A 17125-nucleotide genomic window follows, 5' to 3' on the forward strand; every position below is an offset into this window, starting at 1 on the left:
CCTGCAACTTTTAAATTTAAAGACAGGGTTACGCCCGGAAAAATATATATCACCAAGAAGGGTGAGACGCTGTTGGGATGGAGAGAACAAAGGGGACTATGTATTAAATTAGATCCCAATAGTAAAGAACAAGTGTTAAATGTAGAAAAACTATCCATGGACTCTAGTTTGGATGATAGTTCTAAAAGTTTCATTGCCAAGTATCCAGATGTGTTTAATAATAGCATTGGGTGTTTGAAAGGGATGATTCACAAAATTGTGCTGAAGGAGGATTCCAGGCCCGTGGCGGCAAAACTTAGACCGTTACCGATGTCATTGCGTGATGCTGTGAGAGTGGAGTTGGAGAAACTGGAGAAAGCTGGCATTATTGAACCAGCGAAAGCGGTTGAATGGATTTCCCCCGTGGTTGTTGTGAAAAAGTCCGGTGGGGATTTGAGAGTATGCATAGATCTAAGAGAATTGAATCGATGTGTGGTTGCTGACCGCCATCCCCTTCCAAATATGGGAGAACTTCTGTCTAGGATAGGAAATGCCAAATACTTTGCCAAATTGGATATGGCGAACGCCTATCATCAGATTAACCTTGATGCTGAGTCACCAAAAATGACGGCTTTTATCACATACGAAGGCATTTACCAGTTTCGGCGCATGCCTTTCGGATTAATATCAGCTTCATCAGTTTTCCAAAAAGTCATGGATGGATTATTCAAAGGTATTAACAATGTTTGGTGCTTCCAGGATGATGTGTTGGTTTGTGGCAGTACTGAAGAAGATTTAAAAAGGAAACTCAATAAGGTTTTAGTAATTTTCAGAACACAAGGTATTACCTTATGAAGTGAGAAATGTGTCTTTTCTACTCAAGTAGTAGAGTATTTAGGACACGAAATATCGGAGGAAGGTTTAAGGCCCAAAAAAGTGTTGGTAGATGGAATTAAAAGAATGGAGTCTCCAAAGAATAAGGCAGAGTTACGTTCATTTTTGTGGACAATAGAGTTTTACCATCGTTTCTTTGAAAAATATGCGGATAAGGTTACCTTGCTGAGAGCATTGTTGAGAAAAGGAGTAAAATTTGTTTGGAATGCAGAGTGTGAAAAGGAATTTGTTGAGATTAAGTCTGAGATTGATATGGCAAAACCCTTAGCCATGTATGATACTAAAAAAAGGACAATCTTGTCTGTTGATGCGAGTGAAACTGGTATTGGAGTGGTTATGTCGCAAGTGGGAATGGATGGTGCAGAATCCGTGGTGTTACATGCCTCGCGCATGTTGAGAGGTCCTGAATTGAACTACTCAATTTTGGAAAAAGAGGCTTTGGCATGCCATTGGGGTATAGAAAAACTGAAAAACTTTGTGTGGGGTCAGGAATTTGTGTTAAGAACAGACCACAAGCCACTGAAGGCTATATTTGAAAGCAAAGGGTTGGACAAAGTTTCAAGGAGAGTTGCCTGTTGGGTGACAAGATTGCAATGTCACAAGTTTAACATTGAAGTGGTAGCCGGTAAGGACAATGTGCAGGCCGATCATGCATCTAGAGTAAGGATTAGTGATGAGGAAGATGAGAAGGAGTCTGTTGAAGTTGAAAGTATGGTATTTGCTACGGTGGAAGGTGTACTTCACAAAGAAGAATGGGTTGAAGCATTGTTGTCTGATGAAATGTGGAGGCGGATAACCAATTTTATCAAGGATGGTTGGCCAGAGAAAATATTGTTATCTGGAGAAGAGCGGGCTTTGTGGGAGGTCAGAGAGGAATTATCTGTGAAGAATGGTCTAATATATCGATGGGATAAGCTTGTTGTTCCAGTGTGTTTTAGAAAAAAACTAATTGCTATTGCGCATCAAGGCCATATTGGTACGTATAAAACCAAGGGAGTAATTAAGGCCGATTATTGGTGGCCGGGTATGGACCGCGAGATTGAGAAAACAGTGGGAGGATGTGTAGACTGCATAAAGTCAGGGAAGAGCATATCTGCTGTAGTGCAACCTGTGAAAGGAGTTGAAGGTCCGAAGGGTGTGTGGCAAGACCTTGCCATGGATATCTTAGGCCCAGTGGATATGGGCAGAGGTCGTGGTAGGTTTGTGTTGGCCATAGTAGATATGTTTTCAAGGTGGACAGAGTTCAAAATATTGAGAGAAGTCACGGGTCAATCTATTGTAGCATTTCTGGAAGAGATATTTGAGAGAGAGGGCTTGCCAAGGAGTGTGTTGACGGACAACGGTCCACAGTTTACTGGAGGTTTCTTTCAAGAGTACATGTACAGATGTGGAATCAAGCATAAAAAGACTGCATTGTATTACCCTCAAGCCAATGGTATGATCGAGAGGGTCAACCGCTGTATAATGGAAGGTATTAGGAATGCCAATGCGTGTGGGTTGGACAGGAAAGTTGCGGTAAAGGAACAAATGTATGCGTTGCGGATGGCTCCTAATGCCGAAACAAGAGTGAGTCCATTTGAATTAATGAGAGGACGGAGGAGTAACACGATGTTATCCCCAGCTTGGTTAGGCCGGGCCAGAGAAACGGATGAGGTGGTGGATGAAGTGAAAAGGAATATGGATGAACGAAAGAGGAAGTGTGCTGAGAAAGTTAATGAGAAATTTCCAAGAAAGAAGACTAAGTGGGCGATCTAGTTAGAATAAGGAAAGCTGTTATAAAGAAAAAGGGTGATCCGTTGTATTCGGATCCGGTTAAGGTTGTACAAGTTTTTGACCGTTCTGTGAAATTGGAGAGTGGACAGGTCTGGAGCCTGTCAAGGGTTGCGAAGGTGAGGAGGTAAAATTGCTGAGCAAACAGACGCCTTTTTCTCTATATAATGTCATCGTTCGAATTACATGTATTATAAATTGTTTTGTGTAAATAGAAATTTGGTGTTCAGATAAGGGAGGGGGGTGTGTTATGTTGATGTCTTTTCTATTATATGTTAATGTGTTATCTGATTCCCATTCCTTCTTCTACTGATGGAATCCTACCTATTGATGACATCAGAGCAATCCTGAGCTTTGTGTTAGAATGTTATTCTTTGAGGAGTCGGTCTACTTGTGCAGATGGTTGGGGGTCTCTACTACTCAGCTTATCCCTACAAGCAATAAACGATTTGTTCAACTTGTTGTGCCCAGTCTATTGCTTTACATTTTCCTCCCCAGGTGAGGGCTCTTCACATTCAGCAGATGGTGCACAAGTTTCAGCATGCCCAGAAGCTCCCAGCGTTCGAGTTCCTGAAGTTGCTCGGCCTCATGGCATCCTGCATTCTTCTGGTGCCAGAGGCTCGCCTGCGGATGAGATCTTTGCAGTGGGCACTCAAGATGCAATGGTCGCAGTCCTCCGGCAGGATGTCGGACCCGGTTCAGGTGCCGCCCTCGGTCACCCAGGACCTTCTGTGGAGGGCCGTGGAAGGCAACTTGATGAAGGGGGCTGCGTTTTGGCTTCCCTGGCCGGAGGTGACGATCATGACGGATGCATCCCTCACGGGATGGGGAGCTCATGCCAACGAGCTGACAGTCAGCGGTCGTTGGTCTCCGTCGGAGTCCAGACTCCATATCAATCTGTTGAAGCTGAGGGCCGTCAGGCTAGCCCTGAAGGCTTTTCTGCCGACTGTGCGAGGAAGGAATGTCCTGATCCTGATGGACAACACAGTAGTCATGCACTACCTCAACAAAAAGGGGGGGGGCAGGGTCACTTCCTTTGTGCAGGGAGGCGATGCAGCTCGAGTTCTGGGCCATCCAGCAGGAAGTTTCGATCTCGGCAGTTCATCTGGCCGGAGACGAAAACGTGACGGCGGATGCTCTGAGCAGGCAGAGCACGATCTCTCACGAGTGGGAGTTGGCTCAGGAGATTCTCCTGGAGATCTTCACCCTTTGGGGGACCCTTCAAGTGGATCTCTTCGCCTCCAGGGTCAACCGGAAGTGCGAGAGGTTTTGCTCGCGGGAATTTCCTCCAAAAGGAGCCTTAGGAGACGTGTTCGTGGTGGAGTGGTCATTCCCACTGCTGTACACGTTTCCTCCAGTCCCCGTCATCCCGCAAGTGCTGCGGAGGTTATGGAAGTTCGGTTCCCGGATGATCCTCATTGCTCCGGCGTGGGCTCGGAGGACGTGGTACCCGGACCTTCTCGACTTGTCAATCTGCCCTCCACATCGTCTTCCCTACCAAGACGATGTGCTCTCACGGGAGGGGGGTCAGGTTCTCCATCCAGAGGTCAGATCCCTCAACCTTCACGCTTGGCTTCTGAAAGGTTGAGGTATAAGTATTGGGACCTCCCTGAAGACGTAATGGAGGTGTTGCTCTCGGCCCGACGGCCAGCAACAAAGTCTCTGTACCGTTGGCGTAAGTTCTGCGACTGGTGCAGAGTTCAGAATGTGGATCCTTTTGCATGTGACATCCCCATGGTTCTGTCCTTTTTACTTTCTTTGGCCCACAGGGGCTTGCAAGTGGGTACTGTCGGGGGGAAATTCTGCCGGGGTCGACCGGGCCGTCCGTAGACCTCCGGGCAGGGAGGCCCCAACTCCTCCCGTATATCCCAAAAGAGATAGTGTATGAGACACACGCAAGAAGCAAGGTGACATCTGCTGTTTGTTAGACAAAACGGCAGGGATGGGTCAAGGATCGTACACGTCCGTCCTGACACACACACACACTCGTGGGGCTCGCAGGCCCTTTTTACCTTAGTATGACGCGCTACTTGCGTCACCTTAGAAAGCTTAGCAAAAAACCTATTTCCACTCTGGATTGGTTACTCGAGTGGTAGGGTTAGTATAGCATACATATAGAGAGCGGTGTTAGTGGTTGAGGGTTAGTCAGGTGGTATACTTGGGCTGTCCCTTCAATTTGATACATGAAAATTGTTACATGAAGACCTCTGAGGATTGGTCAATGTTAATGGCGTCAGTGATAAGAGCCCCATGTTCTGATTGGTCCGCTCGCAAGCCTCCCAGTCTGAGACTATCGCTGTTCCCAGCTCGCGGTGCACCTGTCATTTGCAATAATGTTTTACTATGGGTAGGTGTAAACAATGTGAGGATTTATTCATATGTTGGGAGGTCGACTACTCCCACTGCTGCAGATGTCCAATGAGTCTTTTAATTGTATCTGCCTGTGTCTTGAAACGTGGGATTCAGGCGTCTCCTTCCTCCTGAGCTTGGCATCCTGTCAGGTTTGGCTTTGTCACGTGAGGTGGGACCGTGTTTGAGGCAAAATTCAGCACAATTAATATTGTTTTCCCCACTGTGTGCCTGGTTTATCTTGCAGGTGCGACCTTGGCGTCGGCTTGCGGCGTGCGAGATTGCAACATCGTGCCCTTGGCGGTGTGCTTTCGCCGGGCTCATTCTGCAGGGTCAGCAACCGAGCTCTTGCTCATTCAATGTTCATGGAAGCTTTTGCTTGCGGCCTACTTGGGCCTGGCGCATAGGTGGAACCGTTTGATGCAGAGCGCTTTATGTTACGGTATCATATTGCTCTATCCTCAGTATCGTGTCTCCGTTATATTCTTCATTATGGTACATGGTTCTTAGAAGAAGCGTGAGCAAGCCTTTTTAGATAAGTTCATTATGCGTCTTGCATTTCTGCATTTTGAGAGCCTATGTGGAAAATAATAAAGATGCACGTCCGTGGGTATGTCTGTCGCCTACGTCATAGCACTGAGTATGTTCTTCGTGTGGATTGGTGTGGGAGTGTCCGGTGTGCATGTTTGCACAGGTGTGCTGACCGTTGGCTAGGTCGTCATGGCATCTCTAATGACGTGTAGGTTTAGTTGAGTTGATCCATGCCTTGGGTGTCGGCATGGACAGGGCGGGCTGCTGGGCAGGTAGGTGGGCACATCCGTATGTTCCTGTACCAGGGTATTTGGTCGTCTGGTAGATAGGCAAACTCCTCTCGTGGCGGGTGTCTAGGCCTAGCGCGAGAGGGGAAGGGCGGGAGCCTGTTCTTCCATTCTCCCACTTCAGTACCATTAAAGGTTACCTGGTGGCTCTGTCCATCTTTAAGCGCTCGTCTGAACAGTGTTCCTACTTTAAAATCCCTTTAATTTCACAGTTTTTGAAAGGGCTCACTAATGTGTTCCCTCCGTCACCGTTCCTGGTGCCCGGTTGGGATTTGAACCTTGTTCTCAGGTTTCTAACGGGTGCTCCCTTTGAGCCTTTGCACTCTTGTCCTTTGAGACTGTTGACTCTTAAAACTGTGTTTTTAGTTGCGGTCACTTCCGCTCACAGAGTGAGTGAGTTACAGGCACTTTCAGATAAGCCTCCCTTCACTGTTTTCCATAAGGACAGGGTTGTCCTTAGTGTCCGTCCTTCTTTTCTTCCGAAGGTAGTGATGGAATTTCATTTGGCCAAGAAGGTTGTTCTTCCGGTATTCTATCCTCCTCCGCATCCTGGTAAGGAAGAGGAGAGGCTCCATAGGCTTGATCCTAGGAGAGCTTTAAGCTTTTATGTTTCACGCATGTCCCGGGTCAGAGTGGATGATCAACTCTTTATTGGTTACGCTGGGAAGCGTTTAGGACAAGCTGTGACAAAACAGACTGTCTCGCTGGATTGTTTTGGCCATCTCGGAGTGTTACCGCTTAGCGGGTAAAGACCCACCGGCTGGCTTGCATATATGCACAGGTTCCTCCAGGAGTGCAGTCTACCCATTTCCCTATGTAGCTCCTTGGGTTTCTTGGGTTTTCGAGCTTCACAGATGGTGGGTCCAGGTGGTTGGTGATGATCTGGTTGCGCAACTTCTCTCTCTCTTTTATGATTGTGCCTGTGTGTTTGCCGTCATCTGTTGGCATCAAGAGGTGCATACCAACCATTTCGATCATCTCGTCTGTGGTGCGTGCCTTCCGGGCCTTCCAAAATCTTATTATGATCAGTGTAGCTCCAGCCAAAATAGTACATCCAACTATAATCTTCAGTCCATCTGACAGCCAAGATGGCATCCATGACCATAATATTGAAAACCAGCTCTCATCCTTTTTCACACCTTTACTTTCATCCATCATTTTTGAGTGCATCTGGGCCAATTGTAAAACTGCTTCTGTCAGTGTACCATTGTCAGCATCGTTGGCAGGGGTGAATGTGCAGCATGATTGTCCTATCTTAGCGCAAACTCCTCCTTCCATTGCTGTGAGGAGGTCCAGTACATATCTGTTCTGAAGTGCTACCATCCTCACAGCTCGCAGTTCCTCTTTTATTGCATTGAATCCATTTACCGTAGAATTAATAGTCATCATTAGTTCCCATCAAGTTATCTGGAGCCATTTTGCGTTTGCGTAAGCCTGTAGTCCTGGATGTATTATCGAGGAGAAAATCATTGCTGCTCTGCTGAATAGTCTGTGGTCTGGTGGAATTGAAGTGAGTGCTGTTTCCGACCTTCCCCATAGGTAATTTCCTGTCAGAGGTTCTCCTTGTCTTTTCTTTCTATTCAGGACAGTATTATTGCCGTCGGTTTTGCTCTCTGGCCCCTTCTGAGGTTGTACAGATCTCTTCTTCCTTTTGTTCCCTTCATCCATTTTGGGGAAGTTCGCCATATTGACATGTTTCTGGGGTACCACTAGTGATGGTACATTAACGTGCACCATTGTGCATATACCATTCCACAGAGGGGGCAGTGTGTGGTATGCCTTTTTTCCACAGGCCCAGTAATGGTCCATCACTACTGCTGTTCCTGCTCCCCCCTCAGGTAACTCCATCACGCTTTCACACTTGGTGTTGTATCCTACGTCCACCTCCCCTTTATGTTGGTAGCATACCTTAGGCGCAGTTAGCGGCAGTATTGTTATTGGGTCTTCATCCTTCTCCATCCACGTGAGCATGGGTACGTACTTGACCCAAGTCATCCAACATCTATGGTTGTGTCCATCAATAGTTGAAATATTTTCTCTTGTTACCATGTTGCTGCCAACCACTCCTATGTCCCATTTGTTGTTCATGTACACCTTCCCTGTTATTATCACCAGTGGTCTTTCCCAACATCCGTTTTTACCAGGGACTTCAGTGGCGTACCAATCACATGGTAGGTACTGTAGTGTTACTTTCTTTGTTTCTCCTTTTTCAGGACCACTTGTTATGTATCTGAATCCTTCAGCATGTAAACTGCTCTTGTGGTAACTCAAATAAGTCTTGAGGAAGTTGTTTTCATATGGATATGTATCTCGTGTTTTCCACACCAGTTGCACCACTGTCCCTTGAAATCTTCCTTTCGTCTGGAACAGTGCCAGGTATATTATACATCGTGCTATTTTTTCATCTATCTCCGTGGCAACAAATGTTCGAGAAGCGCTCATGGCGTATGGGATTAATGAGCAAACGTAGCAGCTGTCTTCTGTTGTCTGTTTACCTATGTGGGTCATGTGTTGGTACCATATGTTGTTTGAGATGTGTGCTGAATCTTGTATGTAGTTGATAATACCTTTATTATCTGAGTATGTGCTGCGTTTAACTCTATTTTCCTTGTGTGGGATTTTACTAGTATCACCTGACGTAACACCTGTTGCAGCTGGGGGTGGGGGTGTATTAGGTTTGGGTACAGCAATAATATCGATAGCATAGCTGTACTGCCATACAGAGGCAGCCAAGAACCCGGTGATCATTAAAATCCCTATCAATTTTATTACAGATGCTAATTTCAGCGGCATTTTGCTCTTACCTTGCTGCAGTCCGGCAGCTTATTCTTGCGACGTTACAGTTGCCCGCCTGAAAATTCTTAATATGCTTGTTATTAGTGTTAGTTGTCGTTTTTAAGCTCTCCCTATCAAGTAGTCATTCAGTGCCCAGGCGAAGAGCTGTTCCCACGCCAATCTAAGCGATCTATCTCTTAGGGCAGGCAAGTATGGTTGGGGCATTGAATGTTCTATGGCCAAGAGGAATGCTGTGTAGTAGACACGTACCCTCCTTCTTTTCAGGTACGTTGGCCTTTTTATTTCATATACAAATTGGTGTGACAATTCTTCCAGGTAATTATCGTCTGAGGGTACCATCTACTCCTGGGCAGTGAATTGGTTAGTTATCTACTTTCTTAGTAGTACAATAATACGCTGTATCTGCATGTGCGAGAGAAAAGAAAGAGAACATTCAGGTGTTTACATGTGTATATGTGCAAGACAATGTCCTTCAGTTCAGTTATTACTACAGTGGGTAGGGGGTCAATGGGCAGAGGGTTTGGGGCTCAACTGGCGGAAGTCTCTTTACTCTTTAATCGTGTAACCATGGGGTGGGCAGTATGGGGATCACCCTTTTCTTTTCTAGTAGTTGTCTCTGGGGAATCTGAGGGGTGGCAGGGTATGGGGACACTTAGGGCGTTAGTTGTGGTAGAAGTCTCTTCCTCCGTTGGTGACGCTGTTGTTGTTCTTCCAGTGGCCCTGTCGGTGGCGCTGGGGCGGGTCTGGAGTTTGTAGATCTTTACGTCGTGTAGGTGGTTCCAGGCACGTTTGTCATGTAGCTTTACTGCTCTCGTTGATACCTCCTCTACCAGATGGGGGCCAGTGAAGCGTGGGCTGTTCCACTTTCTGTTGAAATTGCGAAGTAGTACGTGGTCACCTTTAGCAACTTTGCACAGTCTTTCCTTTTCCAATTCTTTATCCGCGTCTTCTTGTTGATCGCTGTTAGACCCGCCCCGCGTGCGCTCGAGCTGTTGAGACACAAACACTACACTAGTAATCAAAGAAGACACATATTGGTACATTTCATCACCAAGGACATTTGCAGTACTCTCGTGGTCGGTAAATGCTCTTGATGTTGGCGTTAGGGGAAGGCGCATTTGACGTCCGGTAACCACCTCGTGAGGGGTGAGGTGGTGGTCGGAACCTGGTCTATTCCTTAGCTCAAATAGGGCTAGTGGAAGGCAATACAACCAACTCTTCTTTGTTGTTTGCTGTATTTTTGCAATTGCCTCCTTTAATAGGCCATTCAGGCGTTCACATACACCGTTGGCCTGTGGGTGGTATGCACATGCAAATTTGTGCTTGTTGTTCAGTAAGGATGTGATGTGCTGGAACATTTCGTTTGCGAAATGTGGGCCATTATCTGACCGCAGTACCTCGCACACTCCCCACCTGGGGAAGACCTCCCTCACTAGGAATTTAGCTGCTCTGAATGCATCTGGGTGTGAACAGGGCCCTGCTTCAATCCACCTCGAGAATGGGCATACTACTACAATCATATACCTATTTCCTTGACATACGTTGATCATATCAACATAATCAATATGGAGATGTCGGAAGGGTCCCTCTGGCCGGGGTATAGTACCTCTTATCACCTTCAGAGTGTGACCGGCCGTAAACTGTTGACATGTGAGACAATTGCTGATAAAATTTGACACATGAGAATTTAACTCGGGGCAGAACCAGTCTTCCCTAATTCGTGCTGCAATTACTTCCTTGCCTGTGTGGGCTGGGTGGTGTAGTTGGCTCAGGGCGGTGTTCAATAGTGCCAGTGGTATTACAATCTTTCCAGTGTCACCCTGGCGCCATAGTGCGTCAGTTGGTGACATTGTGCATCCTCTTTTTACCCATATTTCTTTTTCTGCCATTGGTGCAGCCGCTTGTAGCTCCATTATCTGTGTGGCTGGGAGATGGGTGTACCCTTCTCTTATCAACATCTCCTTAGCCATTCCCCTCCCTCTCCCTCTCTTTGACTCTGGGGGGTTCCATATCTCACCAAAATATGCAGCATACTTCGCATGTGCGTCTGCTGCTGCATTCCCTTTTGAAATGTGGTCTTTACCATTGGTGTGTGCGGTGCATTTGACCAAAGCTAATTCTTGGGGGTCATTTATTGCTTCAATTAGTTCAGCCAATAGGAGGGCATGTTGCACTGGAGTGCCATCAGCTCTCCTAAACCCTCTTCTTCTCCATTTCGACAGATCTGAGTGGACAGTGGACGTAACATATGCGCTGTCGGAATATATGGTCACTCGTTTGTCAAAGCTTTCCTTCAACGCCAAGATTAGTGCAATTAATTCTGCTGCTTGAGCGGAATAATGCTGTGGTAGTTGTACACATTTCATTGCCACACACACCGGTACCTCCATCATTTTTACCACTGCTGCCCCAGTCCTCCTTATACCATCCCTTTGGTCGATAGTTGATGACCCATCAATGAACAGGAGCTCACCTCCCTCTAGTGCGTTTTCTTCAATCTTTCTAGTACATGAGTACATTTCAGTTATTTGCGTACAATCGTGGGCATAATCTCCTTCCTCAATTACTTCTGCTAGGAACCTTGCAGGGTTGACCGTGCTACATCTAACAATTGATAGTTCAGCTCTGGATAAGATGATCTCATAACCTGATGCCCTTTGCGTGGTTAGGGTGGACTTAGGTTTATTCAATATTGCAAATAGTGCATGTTCCACAAACAGTGTAGTTGGGCACCCCATGGTGATTGCTGATGCTTTCTCTACCGCAAAAGCAGCTGCGGCGAGACCTTGTTCGCAAGGGAAATGACCTAACATCACAGGATCTAAGTGGCGGCTGTAAAATGCTACTGGTTTCTAGCCCATGCTTGTTTTTTGAGCCAACACTGCTTTCATTACTGCTGAGTCGCAATGTGAAAATATAAAGAATTGTCGCTCATAGTCTGGGGTTGCCAGTACCGGAGCAGTTGATATCGCATCTTTCAGTTCATCAAAAGCCTCTTTCATTTCCATTGTCCACCCCAACTTTTTCTCCCCTTTATTAGTTCCTTTAACGCCTTAAGCAGGGGTCCTATGTATGAGCTGTAATCAAATACCCATGCTCTACAGTAGTTGCACAGACCCAGAAACTGCTGCAGTTCCCTCACTGTTTGTGGCACTGGCGTTTTTGAAATGGCCTGTGCTCTTTGTGGTGCAATCTTTCTTCCATGTTGGGATATGAGCTGACCAATGTAAAGTACCTGTTCTTGACAGTACTGTAAGTTTTCCATGTCTACCTTGTAACCTTTTTCAGCCAATATTGTCAGCATCTTTAATGAGTCCTCTCTGCATGTTCTTTCGTTTGTACTGCAAATTATTATGTCGTCGACATACTGCAACACTGTGCTTTCCACTTCAATGTTACCCAAATCCATCTGTATTACTCTGTTGAAGATTAAGGGTGATTCGCAGTACCCTTGTGGCAATCTGGTGTGTTTCCACTTTGTGTTTCTGTAAGTGAAGCTTGTCAGATCTTGTGAGTCTGGGTGCAATGGTATTGAGAAAAAAGCATTTTTAAGGTCGATCACTGTAAATCGTGATGCTTCTGCTGGAATGCCACACAATATTGTGGTCGGGTTTGCGGCTATGGGGTATTCTGCTTCTACTATGTTGTTCAAGGGCCTGAGATCCTGTATGAAGCGCCAAGACCCCCCTCTAGCCTTGCGCACTGGGTATACAGCCGTGTTACATGGTGATTCTGAGGGGACCAATATGCCATTATCTATAAGGGCCGTTATGGTTTCATATATGCCCTCATCTGCCTCTTTTGATAGTGGGTACTGTTTCACTCTGGGGAGTATTGCATCTTTTTTCAATTTTATCCTTACTCCCCCTATACTTTTTATGCACCCCACGTCATAGGGGCTAGTAGTCCATAATGATGTGGGTACTTTTGTCATATCCTCCTCAAAGAAGGGAACTGGGGTGGATGTGGGTGCCTCAAGTGCCATTGCAATTTTCTGTGCCACTTGTTTGTACGCCACTCTTAGCCATATTTCCACACTCATCATAAACACCATTTCACCTTCCTCCTTTTCTTCTGAGAACAGCTCCTCATCTGACACCTGGGTGAGTCTACATCCTTCTGCTAGTGCTATCACTGCCCTCCATGCTCTTCCTTCTCTGTCTTGGGCATGTACAGCAATGTAATCAGCTGTTGCTATAATGCTCTCAATGTCCACTGGAACCACCTTTCCTTCTGGTTCATTGACTGGTGTTTCTGGTCTGAACAAATAGGCTGCTGGCCTCCTCCAGATCTTTCCCTCTATCCCTGGCATCCATGCAAATGCCATGTCTGTCCCGTACTGGAAGAGTTCGCCATCTACTGGCTCAGCCCTAATCGCTGTCTGTCCGCAGTATGCTTGCATAATCTGTCGTGCTGTGAGCATGTTAATTCCTGGAGTAGAGCAAATTATGCCGTCCTCCATAAAGGAGATCGTCATATTCAACCTGTTCATGATGTCTCTCCCCAGTATATTTACTGGTGAGGCACTATAATATAAAAGTGGGACTGACATGTCATAATCTCCTATAGATAAGGGAATGTTATCAGTAAAAGGAACCAACCCTCTAGCCTCAGAGAATCCTTGGGTGTTCATGGCTTCGCCCGACATCTTAAATTTACCTTCCCTTATGCAAGACCGGGTCGCCCCGGTGTCAACAAGGAATGATAATTTTTTGTCACCTATCGTTACCTCTATGCGTGGTTCCTCCGCACTATTAGGTGTTACCGACAGGATGGGACACACCAAGGCCGTCTGTGGGCTGTCCTATTGAGGGTACAACGATTGACCATTTCCTGTGTAAGGGTTGTGTCCCAGGACCGTCACCCTACCCAGTTGTGTTTGTTGTGCTTGGGGTGGTTGTGTTATCGCTACCTGTTGTTGTGGCAGTGAATATGTCTGTGGCTGTTGTTGTGTTATTAGTTGTTGCTGTTCATTTCCCTGTTGCAACGTCTGCTGTTGCTGTATGCCCTGCTGTTCCTGTGTGGGCCTTGGTTGTCCCTGTTCGCTCCATGATGGTGTTCCTGGTCTTACTCTACACGTGCGTGACATGTGCCCTACTAATCCACAACTCCAACACACCGGTGGTTCCCTACTCTGCCATGGAAAGCTTCCTGTGTTGTCCTGGTATACTGGTTGCCCGGTGGGGTAGGAATTTCTAAGTCCTCCCACCTGCTGTTGTGTGTTATATCCGTATCCTCTCCCTCTCATAATTCCTCCTCTTCCCCTGTTGTAATTATAATACCCAGCTCCTGGCATTGAGTATCCTCCTCCCATGTTGGTCGTGTATGGTTGGAGTGGCGGCACCTGTTGTGTTATAGTCTGTGAGGGTGGTATTTGGGAGGGATCTTGTGCAGCCACTACTTGTGTGGGGCTTTGGGTCATTGTTGTAGGTGTAGTTATTAGTGCCCCTTCCATTGTGTATTTAGTAAGTTTTGTCTGTACTAGTTTAGCCTCTTCCGTTTTCCTGTCCTCTTCCTTTTGTTTCATTTTTCCTTGCCATGTCCTGCAATGATGCACTATTGTCAGTTGTATTTCTGGCCATGCTTTTGCTTCCATTCCCACTACTTTCTTCAGTTGTTTCTGAACTCCTTCTGGGAGCCCTTGTACTAGTATATGATAAAATATTGCTGGTGTTTTGTCCCATTGTTCTCTAGTTTCCATGCGCCACTTCTCTTGGATTTCCTGGATATAATCAACAGGATCTTCGTTCTCACGCATCTTGCGTGAGATAATTGCTCCTATGTCTGATGTGTCTGGGTACTGTACCCTCAGTGCCTGCCATAGTGCATGTCTGCAGTTTGCGAATGGTGCCCCATCGTGCGATGTGTTTGCTGTTGTTACCCCAGGGAATCCCGCTCTCTTCCAAATGTCATCCGCTGCATCCCCTAATATCGATATTAGAAGGCCCTTTACATCTCCCACTGCCAGTTTCTGTCCTGCGGTGTGTTTTTCCATTTCATATATCCATTTACCCGCACCTCCACTTAATGATGGGAGCCTGCACTTTATATTCTCTTTGTCTGTATGCTTCCAAGGGACGTACTGTGGTCTAACCCCTCCCCTCTCCAGAAGTGGCATTAAGTTGTGTCTCGTTTTACCCCTTGGGTTCCATAAAATCGAGTCCTCACACCCCTCCTCTTCTTCCCTCTCTCCTACATCGTCAATTTCGTCCGTATTTCCCCTGCTCATAACTCTTTCTTCTCCATCTTTTCCCCTTCTTCCATCATTTCCTGTATTTAATGTGGGCGTGTGTATTCGTCCTTCCTGCCTGCGTCTAGGGAGGTCTCTAAGCTGACCTGCTTAGGGTGTCAGTTCGTTTGTGAAGGGCGCAAGTTTGATTGTACGTAATGAGCGTGAGGTGGTTGAGCATGTAGGGTGGGATGGGAGAGGGTGTGATGGTGATGGTGTGGCTTCATGTGTTTGTCTTTCCGCTATTCCTTGCTCTTCCTCCTCACTTCTCTCCAGTTCATCCTTTCTCCTACAGATCCATGGTGAGTCTGTATTGGTCCGGGTGGTGTATAGTTTATCTAGGCTTTCCCTTTCACTGTTTCTTCCTTCCTTCTCCATTCCTTCTTCTTCCTCACTACTTTTTTTTTTATTATTTTATTATTTTATTTTGATATAGCTGAATAATTCAACTTTTCAAAAAAGAAAAGAAAAAGCAGGTTGAAAACAGCAAATAACAACAAACTAAAATCAACAAGTACGGAAATATACATGCATATAATTGTACATCGATTCTTCTCTAAAATTGCAATTTTAGCAGCATAAAAATTACGAAGCAGTTAATAAACAAATCTAGCTCGTAGCTTATTTAGTTCGACATTACTTAGTTAAAGCAGGTAGAATTGCATCCAAAAATTGCACTAATGATTTAATTGTAGAAAATTTCATATCAGCACATACTGCTTCCCAAATTTGTGTACCATTTTTTTGGCTATAAAAGTTCATTAAATTTGTAAAGAATTTGGACCGTTGATCATGCAAGCCACTACAAAAAATGATCAAATGTTGTAATGTCTCCTTTTCATCAGTTATTGCACAATAGCAACAATAGTCCATATTATTTGGAATCAAATGCCGCCTCACAAGGACTTCCCTAGTAGGGAACAGGTTCAACCTAAACCGTAGATATTTGTTCCTTATGTCAGTGGAGGGACATTTCAACAAATAAGGCGCAGAATGGCCCAAAAGTTTATGACCAAAGATACGTCTATCAAAGTCTTTATATTTCAGGCATGCTGTTTGATTAAGAATCCATGACCATTGATAAAATTTTATCTTTGCCCGTGCAGGATTTTCAAGTAAAAAAGGGATTGATATATTAGCTACAAGCAAAATATCAATTACATAATTACTCCAAGTTCGTGGATAAGAGTGAGTAGAAGAAATCAAGTAACGAGCTACAGTACTTAAAATATTGTTCATTCCTAGGCCCAATAAACATTTGCGGAAAAAAGCACACATACGCCATTTGACTCTAGAAGCCATTGAATTCAAGCCAAGTTCGAATCTTAGTATGGGCATAGGAACACAATTTGGTAGACGTAAGACACTCTTCCAAAACATAGCTTCAAACTTATTCCATATTCTATCACTAAGACAAAGCTCGGATTCTGCAGCATATAATAATATAGGTATAGCTTTTTGTTCATAAAAGAGCAAAAGGTGTTTTAAAGTGAATTTGCCATACTTAAAGTTCAAGATTCTTGCTTGAGAAGTCAAGGTAGCTAGTTTAGACTGTAAGTTGGGTAAGTAAAGATTGTCATTTAATGTATTTTGCACCGTAAGGCCCAAATATTTGTATTCTGAGACGGATGTCAAGGGTTCATTGCCAATAGACCAAGAGAAGTAAGTGGATTTTCTGTTAACATGAGGGTTACACATCAAAATCTGAGATTTGTCAAAGTTTATAATTAAGTAATTATCCTCAGCATAAATTGACAGTGCAGTTAATAGATTTTGTAATCCCTTTGGGGTCTGCGATATTAGGACCAAGTCATCAGCGTATAATAACCATCCTATGCGCTGACCCCCTAACTCTGGGGCATCAGAAGGCACTTCAGAAAACAGCTTACCCAAGTCAAGAATAAATAAGTTAAACAAAAAAGAGGCCAGTATACAGCCTTGTTTGAGGCCCGTATATGTGCAGAAGGAAGATGACAGAAGCCCATCTAAGTTTAACCTTACACGCATAGAGGTGTTAGAATGTAGCTGTACAATAAGGGTTAACAAAGAGGGAGGGCAACCTAAGAGATACAATTTCTGAAACATAAGACTCCTATTTATAGAATCAAAAGCTGACCTGAAATCTATGAAAGCAAAGTATAAAAACTGCTTCCGTACTGCATATTGGGATTTTAGCATGTTAATGGTCACGATGTTAGGCAGAGTACCAACTCCTGAGATAAAGCCAGATTGAAAAGGATCTGCCACATGATTTTTGGTCGACCACACACGCAGATCTCTTAAAATTAGG

Source organism: Ambystoma mexicanum, chromosome 6q (genome assembly GCF_040938575.1).
Source record: "Ambystoma mexicanum isolate Mex_15411 chromosome 6q, UKY_AmexF1_1, whole genome shotgun sequence".
In the NCBI taxonomy this organism is placed as follows: Eukaryota; Metazoa; Chordata; class Amphibia; order Caudata; family Ambystomatidae; genus Ambystoma; species Ambystoma mexicanum.